General features: G+C 41.8%; 1 protein-coding gene across 1 annotated transcript in view; it reads right to left on the bottom strand.

Annotated features, from left to right (window-relative positions):
- PACSIN1 (protein kinase C and casein kinase substrate in neurons 1) overlaps window positions 1-15,426 on the bottom strand; it is a 71,552-nt gene that overhangs the window by 14,215 nt on the left and 41,911 nt on the right. The window lies entirely within an intron of this gene.

The raw sequence follows: 15,426 nt of genomic DNA, 5'->3' as shown, positions 1-15,426 counted from the left end.
ATGGGCAGAATGTGACATACATTTTCTCATATGCAGGTTGTTGATGCAAACACAGTGTAAGCCAGATCCTCATCCCATCCTCCATTGCCACCTGGTGGTGGTGGTGGCGGCCTTCAGCGCATCGTACATGCTCCCCATGGGATCTTGTTTGATGTGTACACCAGTAGTGTTTCAAACAATACATTCTAGATATTTACTGAGAAAAGCTGGTGCAACTGGCACCTCTTCTCAGGTGTCCTCCTTGACCTGAGCTATATTTCAGAGTTTCTTTGCAGGAAAATCAGTTAATTGTAAGAGAAAGACTAACATTTCCACAGCGTCTCACATCCTTTAAGGCAGAAATAGGCAACCTTTTTTGGGTCCAGGGCATGTTTGGCAATTTGAGAAACTCTCCTGGGCACTACCACAAAATGGCTGCCATGGGAGCCATGGCAAAGGAGAAGTAACCTGTCCAAAAGACTGAGTACAAAGCAGAGGAGGTGGGGAGGGTTGAGCCCCAACACACTAAACAACTCCTTTGAATCTACAGTTTTCAGCTCCAACCAAAACCTATTTCACAGCAATCCCAGCTGCCAGTGAGATAATGTGTTAATTTAAACAAAAATGTGGGAGGGCATCAAGAAAGGTGTCTGGGGATGCATTAGAGCCTACAGGTACCACATTGCCTATCCTTGTTTTAAGGAATCTTGCCTTGAATCCCTAATCATATTGCGAAATCATGAGGCAACAAACCCTGATCCATTATATACAGTAATGCAGCCGCTGGTCATGCTTGCTGGAGATGATGGTAATTGTCTTCCAACATATCTGGAGGGCATCAGATTTGGGAAAGTTGGTGCTGGGGGTAAAGGAGATCTCCCACTCTTTACCTGCACCAGTGAGACCTCAGAATTCTAGATAAAGAGAGGGTATTGCAGAATACGTTCCAGTTAACTAAGCTGATTGGGTTTCTGTCCCATGCAGTGGATGTAGGGAAAGGTGAAACCCATTCCCTCTGCCCAGGAAAGGGGGAATCAGGGTTAAACCCTTGCAAAATGCATGAAGCTTACTCAAAAGCACAATAATAGAAGCTCAACTACAATGTATTCCACAGGTTAGGAAAGGCAGCATCAAGTCCAAGAGGTCACCAGCATGGTTAAGAAGCAGTATCAAGGAAGCTATTGTAGAAAAGAGGGCTTCCCTCAGAAAATGGAAGTCTTGCCCAAGTGAGGAAAATAAAAGGGAGCACAAGCTTGCAGAAAGGAGATGCAAAAAAGCATTTTGAAGAGCAAATTGCTAATAATATCAAGTCCAACAATAAAAATTCTTTAAATATATTAGAAGCAGGAAACCAGCTAAGGAAGCAGTTGGACCGTTGGATGACAATGAAGTTAAGGGAATACTAAGGAGGGCAGAGAAATTGCAGAGAAGCTGAATGAATTCTTTGCATCAGTGTTCACTGCAGAGGATACAGGACAGAAGCTTGTGTCTGAACTGATGTTTTCAGGAAGGGAGTCTGAGTAACTGAGGCAAATAGTAGTGACAAAATATGAAGTTCTCAACCTTATTGACAAATTGAAAGCAAATAAATCACCAGGACCAGATGGTATCCATCCCAGAGTTCTCAAAGAATTCAAATATGAAATTGCAGACCTCCTCAGAAAAATATGCAACATGTCCCTAAGCTCAGCCTCTGTACCAGAGGACTGGAAGATGGCCAATGTAACACCAATTTTAAAAAAGGGATCCGGGGGGGATCTGGGAAATTACAGGCTGGTTAGCTTGACATCTGTTCCAGGTAAATTGGTTGAAAGCATTATTAAAGACAAAATTAGTAAGTGTGTAGAAGGTCATGTCCTGCTGAAGAAGAATCAACATGTGCTTCCGTAAAGGCAAGTCCTGTCTCACTAATCTTCTAGAATTCTTTTAGAATGTCAACAAACAAGGTTAATCCAGTGAACATTGTTTACTTGGACTTCCAAAAGCTTTGATAAAGTCTCTCACCAAGGACTCTTGAACTAACTTAGCAGTCATGGAATAAAAGGAGAGGTCCTCTTATGGATCAGTAACTGGTTAAAGAACAGAAAGCAGAGAGTAGGAATAAATGGTCAATTCTTTGAATAGAGATAAGTAAGTAGTGGGGTCCCATAGGGATCAGTATTGGACCAATTCTTTTCAGCTTGTTCATAAATTATCTGGTATAAGAAGTGAACAGTGAAGTGGCCAAGTTTGCAGATGACACCAAAGTATTTACAGTTGTTAAAACACAAAGGGATTGTGAAGAGCTCCAAAGGGATCTTTCCAAGCTGGGAGGGTGGGCATCCAAATGGCAGATGTGGTTCAATGTAAGCAAGTGTAAGGTGATGCACATTTGGGCAAAAAACAAAACAATTTCAAGTATAACCTAATGGGATCTGAGCTGGAGGTGACTGAAGAAGAAAGAGATCTTGGGGTTGTGTTGGACAGCTCGATGAAAATGTCAACTCAGTGTGCGGCAGCTGTAAAGAACGCAAACTCCATGTTAGGCATTATAAGAAAAGGAATTGAGAATAAAATTGCCAGTATCATACTGCCTTTATACAAATCTATAATGTTACCACACTTAGAATACTGTGTACAGTTCTGGTCACCACACCCCAAAAATGGTACTATAGAGCTGGAAAAAATGCAGAAAAGGGCAACTAAAACAATTAAGGGGCTGGAGCATCTCCCCTTTGAGGGAAGGTTACAACAGCTGGGATTGTTTAGCTGGGGGGAAAAGGAGGCTAAGGAGGACATGATACAAAACTATGCATGGTGTGGAGAATGTGAACAAGGAGACATTTTTCTCCTTCTCTCAAAATACTAGAACCAAATAAGGTGATTGGTGGGAGATTCAGGACAAATAAAAGGAAGTACTTCCTCACACAGTCATAGTTAAATTATGGTATTCACTACCACAAGATGTAGTGATGGCCACCAATTTGGATGGCTTTAAGAGGGAGTTGGATAAATTCCTGGAGGAGAAGGCTATCAATGGCTACTAGCCCTGATGGTTTTGTACTACCTCCAGTATCCGAGGCAATAAGCCTGTGTGCACCAGTTGCTAGGAAATATGGGTGGGAGGGTGCAGTTGCACCATGTCCTGCTTTGTTGGTCCCTGGTCGATAGTTGGTTGGCCACTGTGTGAAAAGTGTTGGACTAGATGGACCCTCAGACTGATCTAGCATGGCACTTAAGTTTTTATGCTCACCTTTCCCTTCCTCCCAGGATACCAATCACTCAGCCTTTTTCGAGAAGGCACAAGCAAGGAAATCAAAGAGCCCTTAATGATTTTGTCACTTGTTACTTTTAACCTTGAATATACATTAATGGAGGCTGACACATGTTAAAACACTGTCATCTCAGGCTAGGCCAATGATTCTGTGAAGACGCTCTTTGAGGCGGCTGTCGTGTAAGGCAGTCACATCCAGGTCAGTTGCTGGTGGTTGCCATCAACAGTGTTGTGGTGGAGCCAAGTGTCACAGGACTGAAGCAGTGAGACTTTTTGATGTCATCTGCCACCCCCACCCCCAGGTTTCCCTGTTCCTTCTGAGCTTAGCTCTAATCCTCCCAGTAGCAGGGAGAAAAGGATTTCCCCATCAAGAGCATTTCTATGTTAGCCATCCTTGTTGTAATGCGAAGTATTTTGTGGCTGGCTGGTCATAGAATCATAGAATCATAGAATAGCAGAGTTGGAAGGGGCCTACAAGGCCATCGAGTCCAACCCCCTGCTCAATGCAGGAATCCACCCTAAAGCATTGGTCTTGAATTGGTAATTAAAACCCATTAGCTTTACAGAAGACTGGCTCCTAATAGAGATGAAAACTGCTAGAAATGGCTAGTTGAAATTGATCAAAATAGCAGCCTGCATTTCTTGCCTCTCCTTGGAGGTGTGGCTATGGGGACTGTCATGATGAATGTCTGCACTGGCTGTCAACATATAGGCTCACAAGAGCACCAACCCAGCAATATCAAGCAAAAAGAAGCAAATGATGGGTGCCAGTTCTAGAAATATCCTTAGCAATGATGCATGGGTGGGAAAGTAGGAGAGGGAATGAAGAAAGGTAGGAATACAAGTAAACAACACTACTCCCATTTCTCTCTTAGGAAACCAAAGCATGCCTTCCTCCCTGCTGTGTCTGAGCTCTGTCTGCCTTTCCCTCTGCAGTCTCAGCCTGCCTTCTCCAGTATCTGTCTAAAGTAAATCCAGAGACAAATTAAATTCAGGCAGCATAAAGTGTTTGGAATTGGAAAGCACATTCTCCAGTCTTCAGGAAGGAGAGAGAGAAAGAGAGAGAGAAGATAATGTGCACAGCAGTTCAGACAGATTTAACCCTCGCCCCACATTCCCATACCACTAGGATACATCTATTCCTGGCTGTTCTATAATCACCGATCCTTAAAGTCCTACTCAACTCTAGGGGTTCATTATGTAACACCTGGAATAATATGCCTGCTGTCAGTCTGGGATGCAGCCCAACTACCCAAGCTGTAAGAAGGGGGTGGTGGTGCAATGGTTAGCATGGAGATCATGCTCGAATGGATGTTTATTTATGCCGTGGTGTATGTCTCTTGCCGTCCCTAAAGAAGGGTGGCTAGTCCCTAGCTCCCGCTCTGGGATGAGAACCATGAGGATCATGCTGTAAGCATTTCAACCTAATCTGTTCTGATATTCAGAAGAACAGGATCCCCAGAGAATCACATGAGAAAGCCACACTGCTTAAGCCTTCAGCAGCAGCATCCAAAGGAATAGATAGCTGGAGGCAGGGCTGGCAAAGAAGACTCAGGAAGGGAGAGGAGGTAGACAGCTTGTGTCTGGTGAGAATAAAGGGAAAGGCTCCTGTCCTGTTCTTTTAACAGTTAGGCAGAATTAGGAATTTTGGTGGATGCAGCTTTTCTTACTCTTGCAGCCTTGTGACAGGGCAAATTGTAATCGCCAAAATTCCTTCTAGAACTATTAAAGGTACAGAACCCCCGACCTCTATTGAGTCTACTCACTCTATTTATTTGTACCTTTTTGCATATTTTTAAATAAAATGTAGAATCAGGGTAGCTTTTTTTGGACATACTAAAGACATCTTTTTAGGTGAATTTTGCTCATGGAACTGGTCTAATAAGAAATAAAAGAAAAATTAAAAGGGGGAAATATATCATGGTTCAATTGTATCCAAATGGAACAATGGACCAAAAAATAGCTAAAGGATAATATAGATTGCAGAAAGAATACTAAATTTGAGGATTTGATTTTACAAAAAGAGAAAGAAAAAGAAGAAAATAAATTGATTAATGAGTGAAATATATAAGATATTATTGGAAACGGAAACTCAAGAAGATTCTGTTACGATGGTATGGGAAACAGATTTGAATGAGAAAATAGAGAAACAGGACTGGGGAAGGATATGGAAACAAAGAGTGATGAAAAATATGTCTGTAAGGATAAAAGAAAATTATTATAAGATAATTTGGAGGTGGTATCTAACTCCAATAAAATTAAACTTAATAAATAAAGAGAACTCGATACTTTGTTGGAGAGGATGTCAGGAGAAAGGAACGTATATACATATGTGGTGGAATTGTGAACATGTACAAAAATTATGGGAAATGGTGTATAGAGAAATAAATGAAATAACTGGAACGGATTTAGAAGAAACACCAAGTGTAGCATTATTATCAATGTATGGAAATCTCAAATGTAATCAGATGGAAAAAGAATTAATAATGAACCTGTTAACAGCTGCAAAGTTAATGATATCCAGAAATTGGAAGGTTCAAGGAGATTATGATATAGAAGATTGGTATAAAGAAATATTTGATATTGCTATAAATGATAAATTAACATGTAATATTAGATTTAGAAGGGGAATCACAAAATACAATGATTTTGAAGAGATATGGAAATTGTTCCTAGAACATGTATTGTTAAAAGGGAGAGGAATAACACCTCCAGAAGATTCAATGCAATTTTGGAAACTAGAATAAGATCCCAAGGGTGGGGGGCACTTATTAATGTAAGTTAAGAAGAATGTATAGCTAAGAAATAAGAGGAATGTTATGTTATTATGTATGTATATGATTTATTATGTGTTGTTAAATAATATTTTTTTTTTAAAAAAATGAACTGGTCTAATAAATGCTGTAACATTCCAGATCAGAACTTACTATGTCTAAATGAAAGCCCATTTCTAGGAAAATGCATCATGCTAAAGGAGGCCATATGATCTATTAGTTGAAACAATGGTTCTCTCTCCGACAAATCAACTCCACGTCCCATGCTTCATTTATTTTATCTTTGAAATGGGCAGGGAATTTTGTGGTACCTTTTTAAAGGCAAGTGAAGCCTCCATGAGCCTTTTAGTAGGGGAGGGGGAGGAAGAGAACCTAAGGTGAGCAAACGAGGTCTGCGTTGCATAAAAGCATCACTTAGTCTTGGGACAGTCCTTGGGTATTATGCAATTCAGCTTGGAGGTGATCTTATATAAGGGCCTTATACTGAATCAGGGGCCTTATACTGAAGTCTTATAGGGGAGCCTTATATATATTGGTCCATCTAGCCCAGTATTATCAATACTGACTGGCAGCAATGCCTCTCCTGGGTTTCAGGCAGGATTCTTTCCTAGCCCTACCTGGAAAAGCCAGGGGTTGAACCTGGGTCCTTCTGCATCTAAGCATGTGCTCTACCCCTGAGCTATGGCCCTTCACTTATGGAGCCAATCCTTCTGGACCCAAAAGAAGAACAGCATCTCTCAGTCCAAGCAGAAGTCATGGAATGCTTGCTCTGAGCAAGCGTGGAATATTATCTATTAATGCACAGCATTTTTAATATTCTAGCTTTGGGGCAGGAGCTCTGACTTTCTGCTAGCGTATGTGTGTGTTGGGGGTGGGGGAAGGGGCCTTTAGTTAGGCAGGCCTAACTGACAGCCACATGGCTCCAGCCTTCTGGATTCTGTGCTGAAATGGTTACTGAGCTTGTTGCGAAGGCCGACTTCGAGAGCTCACTGCAGTGGAACTAATAGTGCCTCGAAGGGATTTAGTGATATAACTCAGGAACCTCGCAATCCAAGCCAGTCTTATAAATAAACGCCTGACTGTGTCCCTCACATGTTGACACAGGGACCCAGCTGTGTGCAGGCGCGCACCTGCTCACAGGGTATGCATATTCACTTGGCAATGTGCATGTGCGCACACAAGCACAGCAGCCCACATCGCTCCACATGCACAACACAGAACATATACAGGCAGCTGTAGCAACATTGCCGGGATCAACGTAAGAAGCAAACAACTGCAACATGAACAGCTGGAGCAGACACCCAGCAATCCCTGTAATGCCCAACAAACTCATAGACTTTGTAATCTTTGTAAGCCGCTCTGGGAGCCTTTTGACTGAAGAGTAGGGTAGAAATGCTGTAAATAAATGAATAAAATAGACCTGTAAACAACAATGTGTGCATTCAAATATACATCAGTCACATAGAGAAATATACAAAGAATACAGAGCAGTGAAGCCTGAATAATGAAGTTCCTACATACAACCAGGTCAGCACATGATGGTATTACTCACATTTTATTTATTTATTTATTGCATTTCTATACCGCCCAACAGCTGAAGCTCTCTGGGCGGTTCACATGATGAGTCGTGGGGATAAGCATAGAACTACATGCTTTCTTATTTGCACCAAGCAGAAGCAGAATTCAGAAGGCATGTGTGTGATAAGTGGTGAAAGGTATTAACAATACTGCTGCAAAACCTGCAGACTTATGTCACCATCACGCACTATTGCATTGTGTGCTGTTATGCATACATATGTAAGCATGCACAGGACACACATACCAGCACATGATAAGGCAACATTCCTCATTTCCCCTCCCAAATTCCTCACCTTATACACTTCTCTTTAGCATGTTTCTCCTGTTTAAAAAAATAGTTTAATTTCCCAGCTCCTCTGCAATTCCTGGGTGCCACGGCCCATGTGTATTTCAGCCATCTGCAACTAAGTCTTTACTACGACTGGTTGTGCAGCTAGATAACTTTAGTCTTTGGACTTAATGGTCTTACAGGGGGGAGGCACTTTAGATGGCTGTGAGTATTATTTCTGTTGTGAAGCACGCAATTAACATTTCTCTTCTCCCCCTGACCCCCATTCAGTGCTTAACAACTGCTACTACATTCCTGATACATTCAAGAAAAGAAAAGGAAAAAAAAATGTTTGCCAACCCTGGTTTTTAAAAAGCTCATAGCTTCGCACGTTAAACTCACTTAAATCATAGCACCACCTTGATAACAGGGATAAAACTGCTGTGCAATGCAGCTTGCTTCTGCAGACATTATTTCCAAGTAAACACATTTACTTGGGTATAAACACCATTTTGTTGTAGTCTCATCTGGATTGTGGGAGGGAGAAATAACCCAATTGACTTGGCAATATATCCCTCTTTTCCCTGCAATCTTGCAAAGTTTCCCTGCAATCTTGCAATCTTTTTCATAATGTGGTGTGAAAATAATTGAAAAGTGTCAGGGTTAGGTGTCAGGGTACCCTTGTGGGGCCACAATTACAGACTTGGGGGCACATGTGGTCCTGAGGCCATGGGTTGTGCACCCCTGATTCATCTGGACCCATCACACACAACTTGTAACATGGGTCCACCCCCAAGATGCTATCACATAAGTACAATCTCATGAGTCATGGAATCAATTTTTAAATTTTTATTTCTGGAATGATATAAATAGACACTAACACTTAACAGCTTGTAGCTTTTGTTTATCTAGTTTCCAAGTAAGTACACTGCCTGAGTCAAGACTATATAGAAAAGCTTTGCCCGTTTTTGAAAAACTGGAAGAATGCCATGCCAGGACCAAGATTTAGGGGTCCTTGGGCAAAATGCCTTCTGGTGGATTCCCTCCATCACTGGTGGCCCTTGGTGGGAGACAGACATCTGCTCCGACCAGCATTGAGCTTCTGGGTCTAGCTGCAATTTGTTTCCTGCAATGTCCGCAACGCAGTGTTGATCTGGGGTTTTGTAGGAAATTAAAATGGCAGCTAGACTCATCTGCTTGACCCTAAACAGAACACCAGAAAAATAAATAATGAGGTGGGGGCTAACTAGGCATTAATGGGTAGGTGTTAGTTGGCCCTGCTGTGAGGTAAGACCCTAGCAGCTGCTGAAGGAATGATTGATATCCTTTACTTAATTTTAATTCCTTCTATTTAAGTGGCTTGATTTGTATTTAAATCCAAATGAGGGTGTGGTGTGTATGTGTATTAATTAGGCACAAGTGTCAAATGCCCTTTAGAAACTCTTCCTGGGATCAGTTGTACTCTGGATGCCAGAGGCCTAAAGCATTTACTTGCATGTGTTCCAAGGTCTGTAAATCCTGTTAGCTGCATTGGCTCATGCTATCCCTGGGATCTCAATGCCCTTATTATAGGGCTTGTCCCTCTCTCCTTCTGCCATTCATTTGCCATAGTCTGCTGGCTTCTCCTAACTGTGTAAAAGGAATGACAAAAGGATTCAAGGAATTTCTGACCCTACATGTTTCTCATCTGGCTGCCAGCATAGCTAGCAATCCCAGGGAACTCCTTTTTTTGTTTAGAGCCAAAAGCATGCAACCATCTCTAAATAACAAACCATAATGGACATGTCTGAGATATTCCTATTACACTGGTTCTTGGCTTGTCCAGGGGATTGAGCAACATAAGAAAGGACTTGAACAGTACCCTTCCCACTTTACACTGTAGTTTGGGGGATTAACAAGCCTTTTCCATCTAGGAGTAAATTGGCATTGCCTATATTACTAGCCGCATCCAGTTCTTACTCAATTCAAAATATATCATTTGTTAAAACTCTTGCCCAGCTTCTGGCAGCCATGATTAAACTAGAACTGGGATTAATGGAATTTTATCTTTCTTTTTTTAAAAACAAAATCTTGGTGGTGTATTATTTAGAACTGATTTCATGTTTTTGGCTATAAATATTTTCAAGGACCTTGGGAATGGGCAAGACAGAACTAAAATGGCATTGCATTTTAGGATTATGGATTATTTGCTAGCATTTTTTCTTTTCATTTTTGATCTAACTGTGGAAACAGCAATGTCATTCTTGCTGGGTTTTAGCATTCAGTTGGTTGCTTGATTTGACTCGTAGAACGTGTGCAAATTAAATGCATGTATACATAAACTGTGACTCAATGCTTTAATTATTTGCATAAATTAATCCACACTTGAAAGCATTGGTTGGTTTCCTTCTCCTGAGACAGCTATCAGCTCTTCTGTTAAGCCAGGAAATACTGCATTAGGGTCAGGCTGGCTCTGATTACAGGCATTGCTTCTTCTGCTCATGATGCCAGGCGATGCTTCCATGCCTTTTGTGTTTTGGGGGTTATTGTTTTTTCTTTTCTTTTTTGCAATGCACAGCCCCCAAAATTAAAACAAACAAACAGGGAGCTAAGGTCTTCCTGGATCTTAGCCCAAGGAGCCAACCTTGTCCAGCAGCAAGGCAAGGGGAGGCTGCTCCTGGCGAAGAAATGCCAGCAGCAGTCCACTAATCAATAAACAGTTGCTGAGACAGCAAACAGTTTGCAGAGGATAGATAGCATTTCAGAAACCCACGGAGAATGTGGCTTTATCATTGTCAGCAGAGTCGGAGAAGGCAAGGTGAACTGGTATAGCCACAAAGCGATACAGCTGAAGGGCAGAAAGGCTGAGTATAGTACTGTCACAGTTTCTAACTGCTTGGTACTCTCCTTACATTGGACATCTTGTAACTGGAAATCTCGTATCTCTGTGTGTATTAACTTCAATCACATTTGCAGCCTTCCCCATGATGGTGCCCTCCAGATGCATTGGACTATAGGCTCCATCATCCCCAGCCAGCATGGCTATTTGGACAGCTCAAGCTTGGGGAAGGCCCTGAAAAATACTTTGGGGGGGGGGAACCCACGGTGTTGTAAAAGGGTTGTTTTTCCCCTCTGTGTCACCGTCTCTGATGCAAACACCCATTCTCTTATGAACCAGTGGCCCACCCCAAACAGATTTCTATTTATTCTGGAGAGAGGCAAGAGCATCTCGCCACTTGCCTTCATCATGCTCTGAGAATAGAGAATGATCTGTTTCTGATAAGGCAACAACCTCCATTTGAATATAGACGAAGAAAGGAAGTATATGCGCACCTAAAGATAATGATACAGGTCTTAGCTAGACATAAGGTTTATCCCGGGATTGTCCCGGGGTCATCCCTGTTCATATAAATGACACACAGGTTATCCCGGGAGCAGGCAGGGATGATCCCAGGATAAACCTTAGGTCTAGCTAAGCCCACAGTCTCAGATTACAACGGATGGTGGTTTTAAACATTATGGCTGCAATCCTATGGTATCTGGGAGTTAGTCCCATCAAACTCAATGAGCCTTACTTCTGAGTAGACATGTATAGGATTGCACTATATAGAAAGCAGGAAGAGCTAGATGTGTCAAGTCCAGGTCTCATGCATCCATTGTGGTATCTGAAAGGGAATTTTCCCAGTGCCTGGAGCTCTTGCTTCCCCCACTGCCAGTCTGGAGAGATGTGCAAGTAGCACCTACTTTGCCTGTTTCCATTAGAATGTTCAAAGGCAGAACTTCCACATCTGGCAACTGCCATTTCCTACAATATATTAAGCCATCTTAATTGGCATGCTAAATTCTCTACACATACAGTCCTTTGTGCACATGTGCTCACTCACGGCCACTCAGCTGTTTATGTTCTTTGGCTGGGCTAACAAGCTATTTTGACAAGTTGGCAGCAGGAAAGTCTCAATAGAAGCACCGAACCCTTCGCTTCTTATCTAAACAGCAACACAATTTCCACCAAAATAAAGATGGCAATCATGCCTCCATTTAATTTGATCATTATTGCCATTGCTAATAAACTAAATGAGAAATAAAATGCAAATGTTTAGTTAGAGTAAAGCAGAGGACCGACCTGTCTGGTGGGACTTCAGTCCAGTTCATAGTGTTGCATGCTTTATTTACTTGAAAGACTCCTGTATGTCACTTTTCTCTTTAGAAATATGTAAAGCAAAATACAACAATAAAATCCACTATATAATAATTTAAACCTGTTAAACAATAACTAAACAGCAATAATTAATCTATTTAAAATCTCTCTTGTTGAAATCAATTCCAGAAAAGTAGCTGGTTGTAGGAAACACAACAAAGAACAATCCTTTATTGATATTGATGCTACCTATTTGTGTGTGAACAAGAATGCTGCAACCTAGGTCCCTTCCTTTGAGAGTTTAAATTGGGACAATCTGCTTTTCTACTCAACGTGTTTGGGGTTTGCAAGAAACCTCTAGGCTTGAAGCAAGAAAAAACCAAATGCCACAGATACTCTTGTATTTCAAACTGCTTCTCAGAATACCTGTGTAATGCCTTCCTTCCTTTCTTTCTTCCTTTCTTTCTTCAAATGCCTCCTCAAAACCCATCTTTCTGTGAAGACTCTGGCACAACCCCATAGTTCCCCTGCCCTACTGTGACCAAGCCTGTAGTAACTAAACTGTAGTGAGTTCGACACTGGAAGAAGAATAAGGTTAAGTACTGAATAGACACAGTGTCCTATATGCTGTTTATTAAATCTACAAAGGCCCATGAAGTATTGAATAAAGAGCAGTTTTCTTTAGTGGGTGGTTTCTCATAGGGAGAGGTTGGTATCATGCAAGCACCAATCTACATTTTAACAAATGTTAGCTGTCTGATACTGAGAAAGGTGTAACCCTCATGTCAATAATTATGTAGCTGCCTAATTTCTTCTGTTTGCTTTATTTTACTATTTCACTGAGGAGATGGAGACATACCCCAACCCCAGTGTTGGAATGTCATAGTCATAGGGAGAGGTAAATTATTTCCCTGACTGTGATGTTTCAAGTAGGGTGACAATATGGAAAGGAGGACAGGACTCCTGCATCTTTAACAATTGTATTAAAAAAGGAATTTCAGCTGTTAAAGATACAGGAGTCCTGTCCTCCTTTCTATATTGTCACCCTATTTCAAGTGCATCCTAAAATATCAGAAAAGGTATAAAACACTGGCCTGAGGCCCAACCAATTTGGTGTTGCTCCATGGGGGAAATGTGCACCGGCAGCCTGGAGAACCTTTGGTCATAGGAACGATGTCTAGTATGCTGTTGATTCCCTGCCCCCAACATACATTCAGCTGTGAAGATGCCAGTTTTATCGGATGAAGAGATGAGTGAGTTTTCTTTGTATTTTTATTCTGCATCTATTACCTATTAATAAACTGTCATTTCTTTCACAGGTGGCATAGTTTCATTTTTGCAATCCAAAGAATCTATTTTGACTGGGCCCTGAGTAGATCAGGCCTCCAGATGAATACATAAGCCAAAGCCAAACTAAAATAATGGCACATTCTTCCCCTGTTTATGCTTGCCTCTGTTTTTCTTCTGTCCTCTGTTGTTTCCTCTGGTTGAGGTTTAGGCAGTATACTCCTTGGGGCAGGGACCCTTGTACTCAGTAAAGTGTTATATGTGTTGATAACTCTAAATAAATAAACAACATGCCAGTGTGGCTGGCAACATACACACAGAAAGTAACAAAATCGAAAATTTAGAAGAGGTATTGCAATAAAACTGGGTTGAGATTTTTGTTTCTTGGTAAATTTGTAACATATTGAAAAGCAGCCATTATGGAGTAAAATACAAATGGAATCTCTTTTGCTATCATCACCGCTCTCTGCAAACTGGCTGCTGAGTAGCCTGCTCCAGGCTCCCACTTTACTCTTTTCTTCCTCTGACATGGCTCCTTCAGCTGGGTATAGATGGATTAAAAATGCTCACTTTTGGGGGCTTTTCAGTAGGCAGCCACCTCTTCTATGCTGTCAGGGGGTGTACTGAATCCCTTTCATTGTTTTTAGCAATCTGGATGCTAAGGCAGTGAAAGAGCACTCTAATGACTTACTGCACTTTACACTGCATGTGTGCTTGCCTGCAGTTGCAAACACTCACATCATATAAAGCAGCAAGGATGATCACACTCTTAATGCAATCATGAAGTATGGGGTGCTTTACTGTGCAAATCTATGAGAACCATCTACACATGATGAATGGTATCCAAGCATTTGTAAAAGTAGTAATATGTCAAAGGATGGTTTCATTTGTCTACTAGAAAATGTAGCTTCCATAGGCAAAGTGTAATAGAAGATTGGGTTGTATAGGTTTGAAACGAGATCCCATGCTAATAGAGAGGATTGCATTAAAGGCCATACATGCTCTCTGATCATGAACATACTGAGAAGTTCTTTACTCCAAACTTTATCATGTACCTGGGGATTTTTCCCCTCCATTGCAAAACTTGCTCACTATCTTCCTAGCACACATTTCTCTTAGGAAACAGCTAGACGGGTGATATTCCGGGGATCGCCCTGGGATCATCCCTGTGCATCCACATAATGCACAGGGTGTCCCGGGAGCAAGGAGGGATGATCCCTCCCTTGCCCCAGGATATCGCCCTACCCTTTAATCCTGCTTTTTCCAAGGTCTCGGGATGATCCTGAGACCACGGAACGTGTGCGCGGGTGTCGTGGGTTGTCCAGGCTCCTCACGAGTAACCACGAGGAGCTGGGCATGGGGCACAGAGCTCCTCAGGAGCTCTGTGCCCATTGGGGGTGGGGTGGGGTGGGGAGAGGGGAAATTAATTTTATTTTTTAAAAACTGACCTTTTGTGCACGAGCGCTCCATCTCCTTTTTTTAAAGAACGGCAGCCGCAATGCCGTGTGCCGCATGTAAACCAGCGCGACAATCTCACAATCATAAAATCGCGAGATTGTCGCCCTCCAACCCCCTTGTCTAGCCATGGCCTTAGAAGAGTCAACATGGAGAGGTTTCAAGCTATTTTCTTTTTGATGTACAATGACAAAGTTTGGATAGGATTGGGAAAAGGCTATCTGAGGATGCAGACCTATACACATGTACCTGAGAGTAAGCACTACTGAACACAGTGGCACTTAATTCTCAGGAAACATGCTAAGCTTGCAATGCACACATTTCCACACATAAGAGCTAACTAAAGGGGTTTGTGTTAACTAAAATGGGTGGGCAGAAAGTAAATTTCCAGATTTTTTCGACTTCAGCTCCCAGAAGCCCCTGCCAACAATGATCAGGAATGTTGGAAACATTCAGTAACCTGGAAATCTGCTTTCTGCCCACATCTACAAGATGTCAACCATAGCACATTATCCCCTGTAGACTTTGGGATTACTTCCTGTTGATTTAACAAGCCTGTTGACTATATCTTGGAGTTAAGAATCTGATATTTTATCAAAAGCCCAAATATAATCATCTGGCACCATAGTTCACATAGTTCACCATAGTTCACATAGTTCACCTGAAAGTCCAATGGAGTTCTACAGCACTGAAACATTGGGTGCAAAGTCATTTT

This window comes from Elgaria multicarinata, chromosome 1 (genome assembly GCF_023053635.1).
Source record: "Elgaria multicarinata webbii isolate HBS135686 ecotype San Diego chromosome 1, rElgMul1.1.pri, whole genome shotgun sequence".
Lineage (NCBI taxonomy): Eukaryota > Metazoa > Chordata > Lepidosauria > Squamata > Anguidae > Elgaria > Elgaria multicarinata.
This window is presented reverse-complemented; position numbering and strand designations above follow the sequence as displayed.